Source organism: Callithrix jacchus, chromosome X, assembly GCF_049354715.1.
Source record: "Callithrix jacchus isolate 240 chromosome X, calJac240_pri, whole genome shotgun sequence".
Lineage (NCBI taxonomy): Eukaryota > Metazoa > Chordata > Mammalia > Primates > Cebidae > Callithrix > Callithrix jacchus.
In genome coordinates, this window is record NC_133524.1 from 75611097 (window position 1) to 75624653 (window position 13557).

General features: G+C 38.3%; 1 protein-coding gene across 7 annotated transcripts in view; it reads left to right on the forward strand.

The window, feature by feature from the left end:
- ATP7A (ATPase copper transporting alpha) overlaps positions 1-13557 on the forward strand; it is a 175315-nt gene that overhangs the window by 10265 nt on the left and 151493 nt on the right. For 3 of the 7 annotated variants that reach the window (XM_035287618.3, XM_078363607.1, XM_078363610.1), the window contains exon 2: positions 4307-4413. The exons of 2 other annotated variants lie outside the window; for them this stretch is intronic. The gene's annotated coding sequence lies outside the window, so the exon portion shown is untranslated. Of the gene's footprint in view, positions 1-4306; positions 4414-7009; positions 7109-13557 lie in introns of all 7 variants that reach the window. 2 more of the 7 variants (XM_078363608.1, XM_078363611.1) reach the window with 1 other exon arrangement.

Genomic DNA, 13557 nt, shown 5'->3' on the forward strand with positions numbered 1-13557 from the left:
CCCAGTCTTTTATTATGGTGATCTTTAACCTTGTTAATAATGAGGAGCTTCTTTTAATCTCAGTCATGAGATCAGGGCAGATACTGACAGTGTAGTCCCTGAGAAATAGTTGCTGGCTGTGCTATTCTTCCTTTAACACTGGGAATCTCAGCTGAGATTGTAGCAGAGATAAGACACTGTGGGGAACCAACGTGGAGTTTTATAAGAGGTGAGGTGTCTAGATCTACCCGTAGATCTCGATTTGCAGGTTTGAGACTCCTACCTTATTTCATCCATGGCTGTTGCATTATACAAATCTAGTGGGCAGCAGCCACTGTCTGTAAAAATTATGACATGGACTTATGCAATGTGGCAATCCTGGAAGCTACCCAAACCACTTGTATTTCTAGTCCTGTATTCCCTTCAATACCTACTACATACAGCAGCCATGATAGTCCCAACACGTTTATCATTTGAATCTCTTTGCTTCCCACTTTAAGACTCCCCTTTAATCCAACAGATAAAATTTACATCTTTGTCTAAGGATTTCAAGGAGTTGCATAAATGTTCTTATTCTATTTAAGTATACTCATCAAAGAAAATGGTAATACCTGCCCCATCTAATTCATAGGTTATCAGTATCAAGTGGAATAATGTATGCAAAAATACTTCATAAATTAAAGGATACTACACAAATATAATATTCTTTTTGGATGTATTATGTTGTAGTGGAAAGAACACTAATTTGAATCAGATTTCTGGCATCTCAGTTCATTTTACTATTAACAAACTGTGACTTTGGACAAATTACTTTGTGCTTTGGGGGCTTTGTTTCATTACCTATAAAAGGAAACTAATAATGCCATTCCTATCTATCCAGAAACCTGAGTTATTTTTCCCTCCCTCCACATTCAATCACCAAATTTTTTTTCTAGTTCTTAAAATTTCTTAAATTGGTCTTCTCCTCTCTGTCTCCATTCAGTTCCTAATCATTTCCCTTTGGGGCAGGAGCCTGTTAAAAAAATCGTGGTAAAATATACGTAATATAATATTGACCATTTTAACCTTTTTTTTTGAGACAGAGTCTCACTCTGTCACCCAGGATGTAGTGCAATGGTGTGATCTCTGCTCCCTGCAACCTCCACCTCCCAGGCTCAAGCAGTTCTTCTGCCTCAGCCTCCTGAATAGGTTGGATTATGGGCACATGCCATCCCTGGCTAATTTTTGTATTTTTGTAGAGTCGGGGTTTCACCATGTTGGCCAGGCTGGTTTCGAACTTTTTCACCATGTTGGCCAGGCTGGTTTTGAACTCCTGACCTCAAATGATCTGCCCGCCTTGGCCTCCCAAAGTGCTGGGATTGCAGGCATGAGCCACTGTGCCCAACCCCATTTTAACCATTTTTAAAGGTACAAGTCAGTGACATTGAGTACATTTTCAATGTTGTACAATCATTACCACTATGCATTTCCAGATTTTTTTTCATCATCCCAAACTGAAACTCTGTACCCATTGACTAATAGCTTCTCATTCTGCCTTCTCTCACCCCCTTGTAACCTCATTCTACTTTCTGTCTCTATGAATTTACCTAGTCTAGGTACTTTTTGAAAAATATTTTTGACGTTTATTTTTGATTCAGAGGGTACATGTTCAGGTTTGTTACCTGGGTATATTGCGTGATGTTGAGGTTTGGTGTACAATTGATCCTGACATCCAGGTACTGAGCAGAGGACACAATAGTTTTTCAGTCCTTGCCCCACTCCCTCCCCACCCAGTAGTCCCTCGTATCTATTGTTGCCATCTTTATGTCTATGAGTACCTAATGTTTAGCTACCACTTATAAGTGAGAACATGTGGTATTTATAAGTGAGAACATGTAGTATTTGGTTTTCTGTTCTGTGTTAGTTTGCATAGGATAATGGCCCCCAGCTGATTCCATGTTGTTGCAAAGGACATGATTTTATTTTATTTTTTATGGCTGCATGATATGCCATGGTGTGTGTATACCGCATTTTCTTTATCCAATCCACCATCGATGGGCACCTAGGTTGATTCTATGTCTTTACTATTGTGAATAGTGCTGCAGTAAACATACAAGTGTCTCCTTTTGGTAGGACAATTTATTTTTATTTGTATATATACTCAGTAATGGGATTGCTGGGTCAAACGGTAGTTCTGTTTTAAGTTCTTTGAGAAATCTCCGAACTGCTTTCCACAGTGGCTGAACTAATTTACATTCCCACCAACAGTATGTAAGCATTTCTAGGTAGTTTTAATAAGTGGAATCATACAATATTTGCCTTTTTGTGTCTGGCTTATTTTACTTAGCATAATGTCTCAAAGTTTTGTCCATGTTGTAGTATGTGTGAGAATTTCATTTCTTTTTATGGCTGAATAGTGCTCCATTGTTGGGTAATAACATTTTAACTGGTCTTCCTAACTCCAGGCTTGCCCTTATCAAATTTGTCCTTCATGATCTGACCTCACTTACCTTTATAACCTTCTTGTTGTTACCATTCATGCTGTATGCCTCAGCCATACCAGCGGTAGTCCTTAAATATGCCATGCTGTTTGATAACTCTGTAACTTTATTCATGGATCCTTTGTGTGAAATTTATTTCCATTCTTGTGGAAAACTCCTACTCAGTCTTCAAGACCCAGTTTACCTAACAATAGTGGATGGGTTAAATTATGATACATTCATATAGTGGACTTCTCATCAGCCTTTAAAAATTATGGCATATATATTAGTGGTTGAAAGCACAGACTCTGGACCAGGCTTACTGGGATCAAATTTCAAATCTGTCACTTACTAACTATGTGACATTGGGAAAGTTCCTTAACCTCTCTGTATCTCAATTTCGTCATCTATAAAACAAGCATAGTAATTGTATCTATCCCATGAGGTTGTTTTCAACATTTGATTACTTAAAACTGTTAGCTAGTCTGGGCACAATGGCTCATGCCTGTAATCCAAGCACTTTGGGAGGCCGAGGTGGATGGATCACTTGAGATCAGGAGTTTGACACTAGCCTGGCCAACGTGGCCAAACTCTGTCTATATATATTATGTGTGTATGTATATATATATATACATAAATTAGCCAGGTGTGGTGGTGGGCACCTGTAATCCTAGGTACTTGGGAGATTGAGGCAGAAGAATCATGTAAACCCAGGAGGTGGAGGCTGTGGTGAGCTAAGATCATGCTACTGCACTCTAGCCTGGGCAACAGAGCCAGATTCTCTCAAAAAAATAAAAATAAAAATATTAGCTATTATTTTTCTTTTATTTATTTTTTAGTTTTTAAATTTTTTGTAGAGACAGGGTCTTAATATGTTGCTCAGGCTGATCTTGAACTCCTGGCCTCAAGGAGCCCTCCTGCCTTGGCTTCTTAAAGTGCTGGGGTTACAGGTGTGAGTCACCATGCTCAGCCAAAAGTATTAGCTATTGATATATATTAATATTTACTGTCATAGAAAAACGTTTATAATATAGTGTTAAATGAAAAGAAACATGCTATAAAACAGAATATTATATCATTTTTGTTAAAAATGTATATGTTGTTAGGTGTGGTAGCTCATGCTTATAATCCCAACACTTTGGGAGGAGCAGGCAGGAGTGTTGCTTGAGGCCGGCAGTTTAAGCAGCCTGGGCAATATAGGGAAACCTCATGTCTACAAAAAATAAAACATTAGCTGGGCATGTGGTACATGCCCAGGAGGCTGAGGTGGGAGGATTGCTTGAACCTAGGAGGTTGAGGCTGCAGTGAGCTGTTACTGTGCCATTGCACTCCAGCCTGGGCAACAGAGTGAGACCCTGTCTCAAAAAAATGTGTGTTTATATGTATACACACATATTATACCCTCCTAGATTTACACACACACACACACACCCCTCAACATGTTAGCCTTTATTATTTCTCAGTGATAAACCAATTGATTTTTGTTTTTTATATTTTTTGTTTTTTAAATATTTTTAATATATTTTTTATATTTGCTTGTCTATATTTTCTGTTTTTCTCCATTTGACATTTATTTCTTACATTGGAAAGGGTGAAAAAAACACAATTAAAGCATCTCTTCTGTGAAGCCTTCCCTGAATTCCCTTCCTTCATCCTTTAGGCTACCAGCATACCTTGCATCCCTGAACTACTTAAAGCCTGTGTCATATTCATTCACCTTTTAATTCCCAATGGAGACTAGTTAAAGATACATATACTTAGCCATATTAGTAAGGTGAAAATGGAATTATGTCCAGGCATTTTTACACATGTTATCTCATATACACTGCTCAACAGTCTCATGAATAAGAGTTATCTGTATTTTTCAGATAAGGAAACTGAGCATCAGAAGAGACCAAACAATTTGCTGAAGGTATACAACTAACTAGTAAGCAACAGAATTTGGATTCAAATTCAAGTCTTTCTGATACCAAAGGTATTCTTTTCAATGTATATTGAATGAACGAATGATCTAATAAATGTATCTGCTGCCTCAGATGACATAATTTATGAAAGATTTATTGGTAAACAAATATTCTATATGAATGTAAAGATATGTTATTGTTATTTTCTTTTATAGTTCCATTTGCACCCTAGATTGTGACTAGGCAAACCAGCTTTCCTTCTTCCATGCACAATTTTTTCCCTTTGTTATTATAAATTGGCAGTTTTGGTTCTCCATTTGTCTTTTAATACTGCCCATGCTCTTTCCACTCTTTAGGAACCTGACTCATAATTATGATATGAAGCTTTTCAGATTAATATAGCCACGTTTGTCAAATTGACTGTTGTGTGTACATGTTCAGGTAACAATTTAAAAATGTCTGGCCAGATATAATTTGTTTCAGTGATGCCAAAGTATGGTTATTTCTAGTTTAATCTCTTTACCCTTTTCTTTTTTTTCTTTCTTTCTGTTTTTTTACCTTTTTTGGGCTGATATGTCCACATTTAATTTCCTTCATTCATATTTATACCGATTTCAAAAGAAGGTGTTGTCAATGATAAAACATTAGATAGAATTAGTTTTTAGACAGAGGATGTTAGTAAGTTCAGCTTATGTCTTCTTTAGGTTTATGTTTTTGTGTGTATGTGTGCACACACATGTACGTGTGTACAGCCTTCATCAAAAGAAAAAGTGCAGATAGTCGAGGTGTTTTAGTAATTTATTTCACAGATACAACAGAATATACTAAAGCAAAATTTAGAGTTTGATTATAGCTTAACTCCCTATAATTTTTTTCAGAATTAAAAAGATGAATCCCCTTTTAATCAAACTAACTGAAGGGAATATCTACTCTGCGAAAATTGCCTCTCTAAAATGGGGGGGAAATAATTCCCTTTTAAGTAAAGCACTTTTAAAATTCTGCCAGAACCAGGTTTCTAAAGATTTCAACCTATTTTTGTGGTGTTAGTTTTGTGAGATGATGAAGTTCATCTTAGTGATTTCTAACTAAGAAAACACACAACCACAGAACTGAGGAATGGATTATGGAAAGGGAAACTTCCTGCAATTTATGATGAATTTATAGAAATAGTGAATATTTAAATTCCATAAATATTGTTGCTGATAGTTACTTGTCTTGATTTCTGTTGAACAAGTGTGCATTTGAATTAGCACACAATTTCTTTTATTCCTAACAATTCAGTATATTTTCCATAGCCATCAATATTTGGGATTCTGCTTGCTTATGATTACAAATCACTTGAAACCTGCCAGTTGAAAATTCTCAAGGGCCTTCTGTGAATTCATTCTTTTTTATCTGTATAAAATATTTGGCTAAACAGTTGTCCGTGACAATTTTAAATTACTGTTTCCTTTCTTAAAGACTCCTTTTCTGAAGCTGATCTCCTACGCATTTTCAATACATAGTTTTTCATCCTTGTCCCTCCTGACAGTGATTAAGCTTTGAACAAGAGAGAGTGTTACCAGATTTTCACCTTTATTGGCCTAAGTCTTTTTTTTTTCTTTCAAGATGGAGTCTTGCTCTGTTTCCTAGGCTGGAGTGCAGTGGCATGATCTTGGCTCAGTGCAACCTCCACCTCCCGGGTTCAAGTGATTTTCCTGCCTCAGCTCCCTGAGTAGCTGGGACTACAGGCATGCACCACCACACCTGGCTAATTTTTGTATTTTGGGTGGAGATGGGGTCTCACCATGTTGACCAGGCCAGTCTCGAACTCCTGACCTCAGGGGAACTGAACTCCTGGACTCCTGACCTTGGCTTCCCAGAGTGTTGGAATTATAGGAATGAGCCACTGAGCCTGGCCAGCCTAAGTCTGTAAAACAGGACATGAAAGGAATTGAAGGGTTGGGTATGGGTAGGGATGTAGATCTAGACTATATTTATAGAATGTTTGCTTCCTTCATGCTGAAAATTGTTCTTTGACCTTGGGGTGAAAAGAAAAAATATATGAAAAACAAGAATGTTATGAAAAGTCTAAGTATTCTGAAAAATACATCAGTATACTACTTTGTAATCATACCATGTAAATATTTCAGTTATAAAAATTATAGATTTTCTCCCAATATGCCAACTGCTTTAAGAAAGTATTGGAAAGATTGATTATATTCTTTCCTAAGAGGAAAGATGACTTTGTATAACCACCAAGATGGTTTACTAACATACACCACATATGAAGAGTTTTATAGTCTTCACCAACATGAGTCAAATGCTAGTGTGTATAGGGTTGGTGGTATAAACCTACCTGGTACCTTTTTGGTTTTCCTGATTAAATGGTGCTAATGAAGCCAGGGTTATAGGCTTCTTCTCTGTGGAAGTCACTTGTCCTTTGGAGTCATTAGGTATACCACTGACTCTGCTCCACAGTTTCCGAATGCAGTTTGTTCATCCAGTAAGGGAGACTAGCACAGAGTAAAAACTGCTCAGCAAAAAGCCATTGTCAGTACCCATGCCCTTATCCTCCTGATGGAGAGGGGAGGGTCTGTATGTCCAGGCTTTCAAACTTGCATATACATTTTTATTATTTATCAATGGAGGGTACACTTAGAAATTTATTTCTTTGGACTTCTGCAGTATTCTGCTTATAAAGTGTTTCTGTGACTGCTTGAACCTGGGAAGTGGAGGTTGCAGCGAGCTGAGATCACGCCATTACACTCCAGCCTGGGCAACAGTGTGAGTCTCTGTGTCTAAATAAATAAATAAATAAGTAAGTGTTTCTGTGGTTTCAACTCTAGGTCCCTTTTTGCCTTTATCTCCAGACTCTTTTGTCTCAAAACTACGCTCTCAGAGAACTAAGGAAAGACTTGGCTCATTATATGCATTTGCAGAAAGTAATAAGGCTTCTTTTTCTCATCTCCATAAAGTGATCTCAATACATTTCTCTAGAGTGACAAATCTACAGTTTCAGAATTGAAACAACAACTCTTTTGGGGTTTATTAGATTCTTCTATATTAAGTAGAGCAGTTTTAGGTGAGCCTCTGGGTATCTCAAGAAACTGAATTTCCAGTGTGGCTCATAGTCTTTTGTAATCTGTACAAATCTATAGTATCTTTTATTGAGTATCACTGAAGAATGAGGTATTTTGCAGAAGGGAATTTCCAAATAACTGAAGTATACCCTTTACATTTTTGTCATTCAGAGATCTTAATGGGGATCTGATGCATACATCCTGCAAAGGCATCCTTGAAACACATTTACTTTTCCAAAATAAAAATTCTTTTTTTTCTGATTAGAACATTGACAAATGGTCAAGGTAAAAACAAAATCCAGTCAATATTTATTTATTCATTTACTTTTTGAGACGGAGTCTTGTTCTGTTGCTCAGGTAGTGGGGCAGTCTCAGCTCACTGCAGCCTCTGTCTCCCAAGTTCAAACGATACTTCTGCCTCAGCCTCCCAAGTAGCTGGGATTACAGGTGCCTACCACCATGCTCATCTAATTTTTGTATTTTTAGTAGAGGCAGGGTTTTGCCATTTTGGCCAGGCTGGTCTCAAACTCCTGACCTCAAGTGATCTGCCCACCTCAGCCTCCCAAAGTGCTGGGATTATTGGCATGAGCCACCTCCCCCAGCCCCAGTCAATATTTAGATATCTCTCCTTTCTGAGATTTAGTTTTCTTACAGCGTTTATCACTACTTGACTTTTGCAATTGTTTTTTTTGAGACAGAGTCTCTGTCATCCAGGCTGAAATGCAGTAGCGCAATCTCAGCTCACTGCAACTTCACCTCCCTGGTTCAAGAGATTCTCCTGCCCCAGTCTCCCAAGTAGCTGGGATTACAGGTGCACACCACCACACGCGGCTAATTTTTGTGTTGTGTCATCATGCTGGCTAGGCTGGTCTTGAACTTCTGATTGCAAGTCATCCTCCTGCCTCAGCCTCCCAAAATTTTGGGATTACATATGTGAGCCACCAAGCCCAGCTCACTACTTGATTTTATGTATTTCTTTGTTTGCTTATTGTCCATCTCCCTCACAAGAATGTGAGCCCCATGAAAAAAGAGACAGTGACCCTCTTCACTGCTGTATCACCAGTACCTAGATTAGTACCTGAAACAAAATAGGACTTCTATAATTATGTGCTGACTAAATGAAGAAAGTAGAAATCACTGTGAATTCCACCATCCAGGGATTAGCCACTGTTAAGATTCTGGTTTCCTTCCTTTCCTTTTCCCTTTCCCTCTTTTCCCCCTTTTCCCCCTTCCCTCCTTCCTTCCTTCCTTCCTTCCTTCCTTCCTTCCTTCCTTCCTTCCTTCCTTCCCTGCCTCCCTCCCTCCCTCCTTCCTTCCTTCTTTCCTTCCTTCCTTCCTTCTTTCCTTCTCTCTTTCTCTCTCTCCCCCTCCCTTCCTTCCTTTATTGAAATGAAGACTGTTGCTATATGAAGGAAAATGAAAAGACAAGCCATAAACTAGGAGAAAATATTTATTTATTTATTTTAGACAGAGTCTCACTCTGTCACCCAGGCTCTGGAGTGCAGTGGTGCGATCTCGGCTTACTGCAACCTTTGCGTCCTGGGTTCAAGCAATTCTTCTGCCTTAGCCTCCCGAGTAGCTGGGACTACAAGTGCATGCCACCATGCCCAGCTAATTTTTGTATTTTTAGTAGAGACAGGGTTTCACCATGTTGGCCAGGCTGGTCTCAAACCCCTGACCTCAAGTGATCTGCCCACCTCGGCCTCCCAAAGTGCTGGGATTACAGGCGTGAGCTACCGCGCCTGGACTTGGAGACGATATTTTGAATCAAATTTTTGTTTAAGAGATACAGTCTGTGTTCTCCAGGCTGGACTTGAACTCCTGACCTCAAGCCATCCTCTTACCTCAGCCTTCTGAATAGCTGGGACTACAGGTATGTGCCACTGTGCCCAGCTGCAAATCACATTTTTGACAAAGACTTGTATCCATAATAAACTTTTAAAGCCCTCCAAATTTAACAAGGAAGCAATCAAACAACAAAATGGGCAAAAGATGTGAATAGACACCTCACCTAGAGGATATGAAAACAGCAAATAAAGGAAATGATTTGGCAGATGAAAATTAAAACCAAAATGACAATTATAACAAATGTACCACTCTGGTGTGTGATGTTGCTAACGAAGGAGGTTATATGTATATGGTTGTAGGAAGTATTTGGGAAATCTCTGTACTTTCTGCTCAGTTTTGCTGTGATCCTAAACACCATCTATAAGTAAAGTTAAAGTGAGATACAACTGTACACTTATTATTAGAAGGTCTGAAAAAAACAAACAAAAGTGGCAATACCAATTGTTGGTAAGTATGCAGAGCAACTGGAACTTTTATACATTGCTGATAGGAATACAAAATAATACAGCCACTTTGGAAAACAGTTTGCTAGCAGTTTCTTATGAAATTAAACCTATATCTCCAATATGACTCAGCAATCCTACTTCTAGATATCTCTCCAAGAGAAATGAAAACCTATGTTTACACAAAGACCTGTATATGAATGTTTATAGTAGCATTGTTCAACATTAGTCACCAAAAATTGGAAACAACCCAGTTCTTTCAACTGGTGAAAAAGATAAATAGATTGTTGTATATTTATACCATGGAATACACTTGTTGATTCTTGCAATTACATAGATGAATCTTAAAATGCATTTTGCTAAGTGAAAGAGACCAGATACATAAGGGTATGTATCATTTCATTTATCAATTTATATGAATAATCATTCCATTTATATGAATAGCTAAAAAAACAAAGCTACAGAGAGGAAAACAGTGGATGCCAGGGTTTGGGGGTATAGGGAAGCATTGATTATAAAGTAAAGGCATAGCATGAGGGAATTTTGGAGGTGATGGGATGGTTCTGTCTCTCTCTCTCTCTCTCTCTCTCTCACACACACACACACACACACACACCCACAACCCTCTACCCCTGTCTGTCTTGTCAACTGTCACCAAATTGATGGGCATGTTGTCAGTGTTAATATTTGGTCTGGTCTACTAATTACCCCCCCAAATCTATATTATCAACTTGGTAGCATATATAGTACAGTTTAATTGAAGAAAACAAATGATGATTTATTAACCACTATGTCATATGAAAAGTCATAGAAATATGTTTTTTAGTTTAAAAATATGAATATGGATATACACATACATTTATTTATCAATAACTTCTTACTTCAGTGGAACTTACTGGTTATACCAGATAAACTTTTTCCACTGCTTGAGCTTTCAGTAGACCATTTATGTCAGTTAGTGATAAATTTTGTGAGCATAACACCTATGTAAGTTTCTCAGACTCTGTTACAGAAATGCATTTATCTTGTGGTTCAGGCAGCCTGGGATGGAAGGTAAATGCTTTCTTTTTATAAGTATCTTGAAATTTCAAGTGTTAGAGAGAAAAAGATTTTATTTTTATTTTTTATACCTCTCACAGGGTTAAGATTTTATTTTATTTATTTTTTGTGTTTTTTTTTTTTTAGGGAGGAAGGGAGGAAGGCAGGATGGGAGGAAAAGAGGAAGGGAGGGAGGGAGGGAGGGAGGGAGAGAAGGGAAGGAAGGAAATCGAGCAATGAGAGAGACATTGCCGACCTGGATTTAGAGGTCTACAAGTTGATTTCTTTTTTTTCTTTTTTTGAGAGAAGGGAAGAAAAAAAAGGAGTGAAGGAGAGGAAGAAAGAGGAAGAAAAAGAGGGAGAGAGAAGGGAAATGTTGCTTTATTCTAAAAAAAAATGGGTATCAATAATGGCCAATCAATGTTTCATTTAAACCTATGAGTAGGTGTGATGTGGTATTGACAAGAATGTATATTTTGTGTATTTAAAATGGAGAGCTCTATAAATATTTATTAAGTTTACTTGTTCTGGATCTGAGTTCGAGTCCTTGATATCCTTATTAATTTTCTGTCTCGTTGAGTCTAAGTCTCTTTATAGGTCTTATGTATCTGGGTGTTAGGATCATTAGCTCTTCTTGTTGCATAGATCCTTTTACCACTATATCTTTGTTGCTTTAAGATCTATTTTATCAGATACGTGAATTGCAACTCCTGCTTTTTATTTATTCATTTATTTTTGCTCTCCATTTGGTTGGTAAATCTTTCTCCATCCCTTTGTTTTGAGTCTTTGTGTATCCTCGCAAGTGAAATGGGTCTGGATGTAACATGCTGTTGGGTTTTGGCTGTATCTTTTGATTAGGGGATTTAGTCGATTTAAATTTAGGATTACTGCCATTTGATGATAACTGGCTGTTTTATCCATTCGTTGATGTAAATTCTTCTTTATGTTGATGCTCTTTACTTTTTGGTATATTTTTAGAAAGGGTAATACTGGTTGTTTCTTTCTATGTGTAATGCTTTTTTGAGAAGCTCTTGTAAAGCAGGCCTGGTGGTAATAAAATCTCTGAGTACTTGCTTGTTCATAAAAGATTTTATTTTTCCTTCAGTTGTGAAGCTTAGTTTGGCTGGATATGAAGTTCTGGGTTGAAAGTTCTGTTCTTTAAGGATGTTGAATATTGGCCCCCACTCTCTTCTGGCTTGTAGAGTTTCTGCTGAGAGATCTGCTGTAAGTCTGATAGGCTTCCCTTTGTAATTAACCTGACCTTTCTCTCTGGCTGCCCTTAGTATTTTCTCCTTCGTTTCAACCCTGGTGAATCTAACGATTATGTGCCTTGGAGTTGCTCTTCTTGAGGAATATCTTTGTGGTGTTCTCTGTATTACCTGGGGTTGAATATTGTCCTGCTTTGCTAGTTTAGGAAAATTTTCCTGAATAATATCCTGAAGAATATTTTCCTGCTTGGATTCATTCTCTCCATCACATTCAGGTACACCTATCAAATGTAAATTTGGTCTTTTCACATAGTCCCACATTTCTTGGAGACTTTGCTCATTCCTTTTTATCCTTTTTAATCTAATCTTGTCTTCTTGTTTTATTTCATTAAGTTGGACTTCTACCTCTGATATCCTTTCTTCTGCTTGAACAATTCGACTGTTTAAACTTGTGCATACTTCTTGGAGTTCCTGCATTGTATTCTTCAGTTCCGTTAATTCACTTATATTCCTCTCTAAGTTGTCTATTCTCATTAGGATTTCGTCAAACCTTTTTTCAAAGTTCTTAGTTTCTTTACATTGGGCTGCAACATGTTCTTTTAACTCACAGAAGTTTCTTATTATCCATCTTTGGAAGCCTGATTCTGTTAATGGGATGCGCTGGTTCTTGATCAAGTCTTGTTCCCTTGTTGATGAGGAACTGTGATCCTCTTTAGAGGGAGAGGCATTCTGATTTTGAGTATTCTCAGCCTTTTTACGCTGGTTTCTTCCCATCATTGTAAATTTATCCACCTGTCGTATTTGTAATTACCAACATTCAAATTAGGTCCTTGAGTGGACGTCCAAGTTGTTAATTCCCAGGGCCGAAATATGAGCAACCCACTGTGCTGGCCAAAACAGCGGCGTTAAGACTGATGGTGCTTTTCTGCCCAGGAATCTCCAATCTGGCTTCCTTCTTGAGTCTGTAATAGGCAACTCTTTCTTCCCAGAGCTCCAAACCTCGGTCAGAAGGGGAACCAGTCCTGTTTACTCTGCACCGAGAGTTGCCACGCTGGCCTCAAGAATCGCGCTGGCGACCCGTGTGGCTCCTCCAAACCTTGGTCAGAAGGGGAACCAGTCCCATTTACTCTGCACCGAGAGCTGCCGTGCTGAGGTGCCGACGAAACCACTGCGCCAGCCACAAGAGTCGTGCTGGCGACCCGTGGAACTCCTCCACTGGGAATCTTCTGCTCCGTGAGCGACCAAAATTTGTCTGAAAGTGTGGCGTCCTCTCGTTGTCTGAGCTTTCACTGGGAGCTGCAATCTGGAGATGTTACCGATCGGCCATCTTGGATCGTTCCCCAGGGTTAAGATTTTAAACTAAATTTTTGAAAGACCTCATTCAGTTCTAGTTCCTTTTATTTACCCATACAAACTTAAATCTCTTCATAACCATCAGATGCCATATCACCCTTGTGAAACAACCTGATGGAACCAGACATATCTCAGGATTTTTATAGGATTGGGCTAACCAAAGTGAGATTTGAACTTGTTTGAAGAATATACATGGGTAATGAGCTGACCTTTTAATTCCTAGAATTTATGGGCTTAACCCTACAAGAGTTGTCACTCTGTTT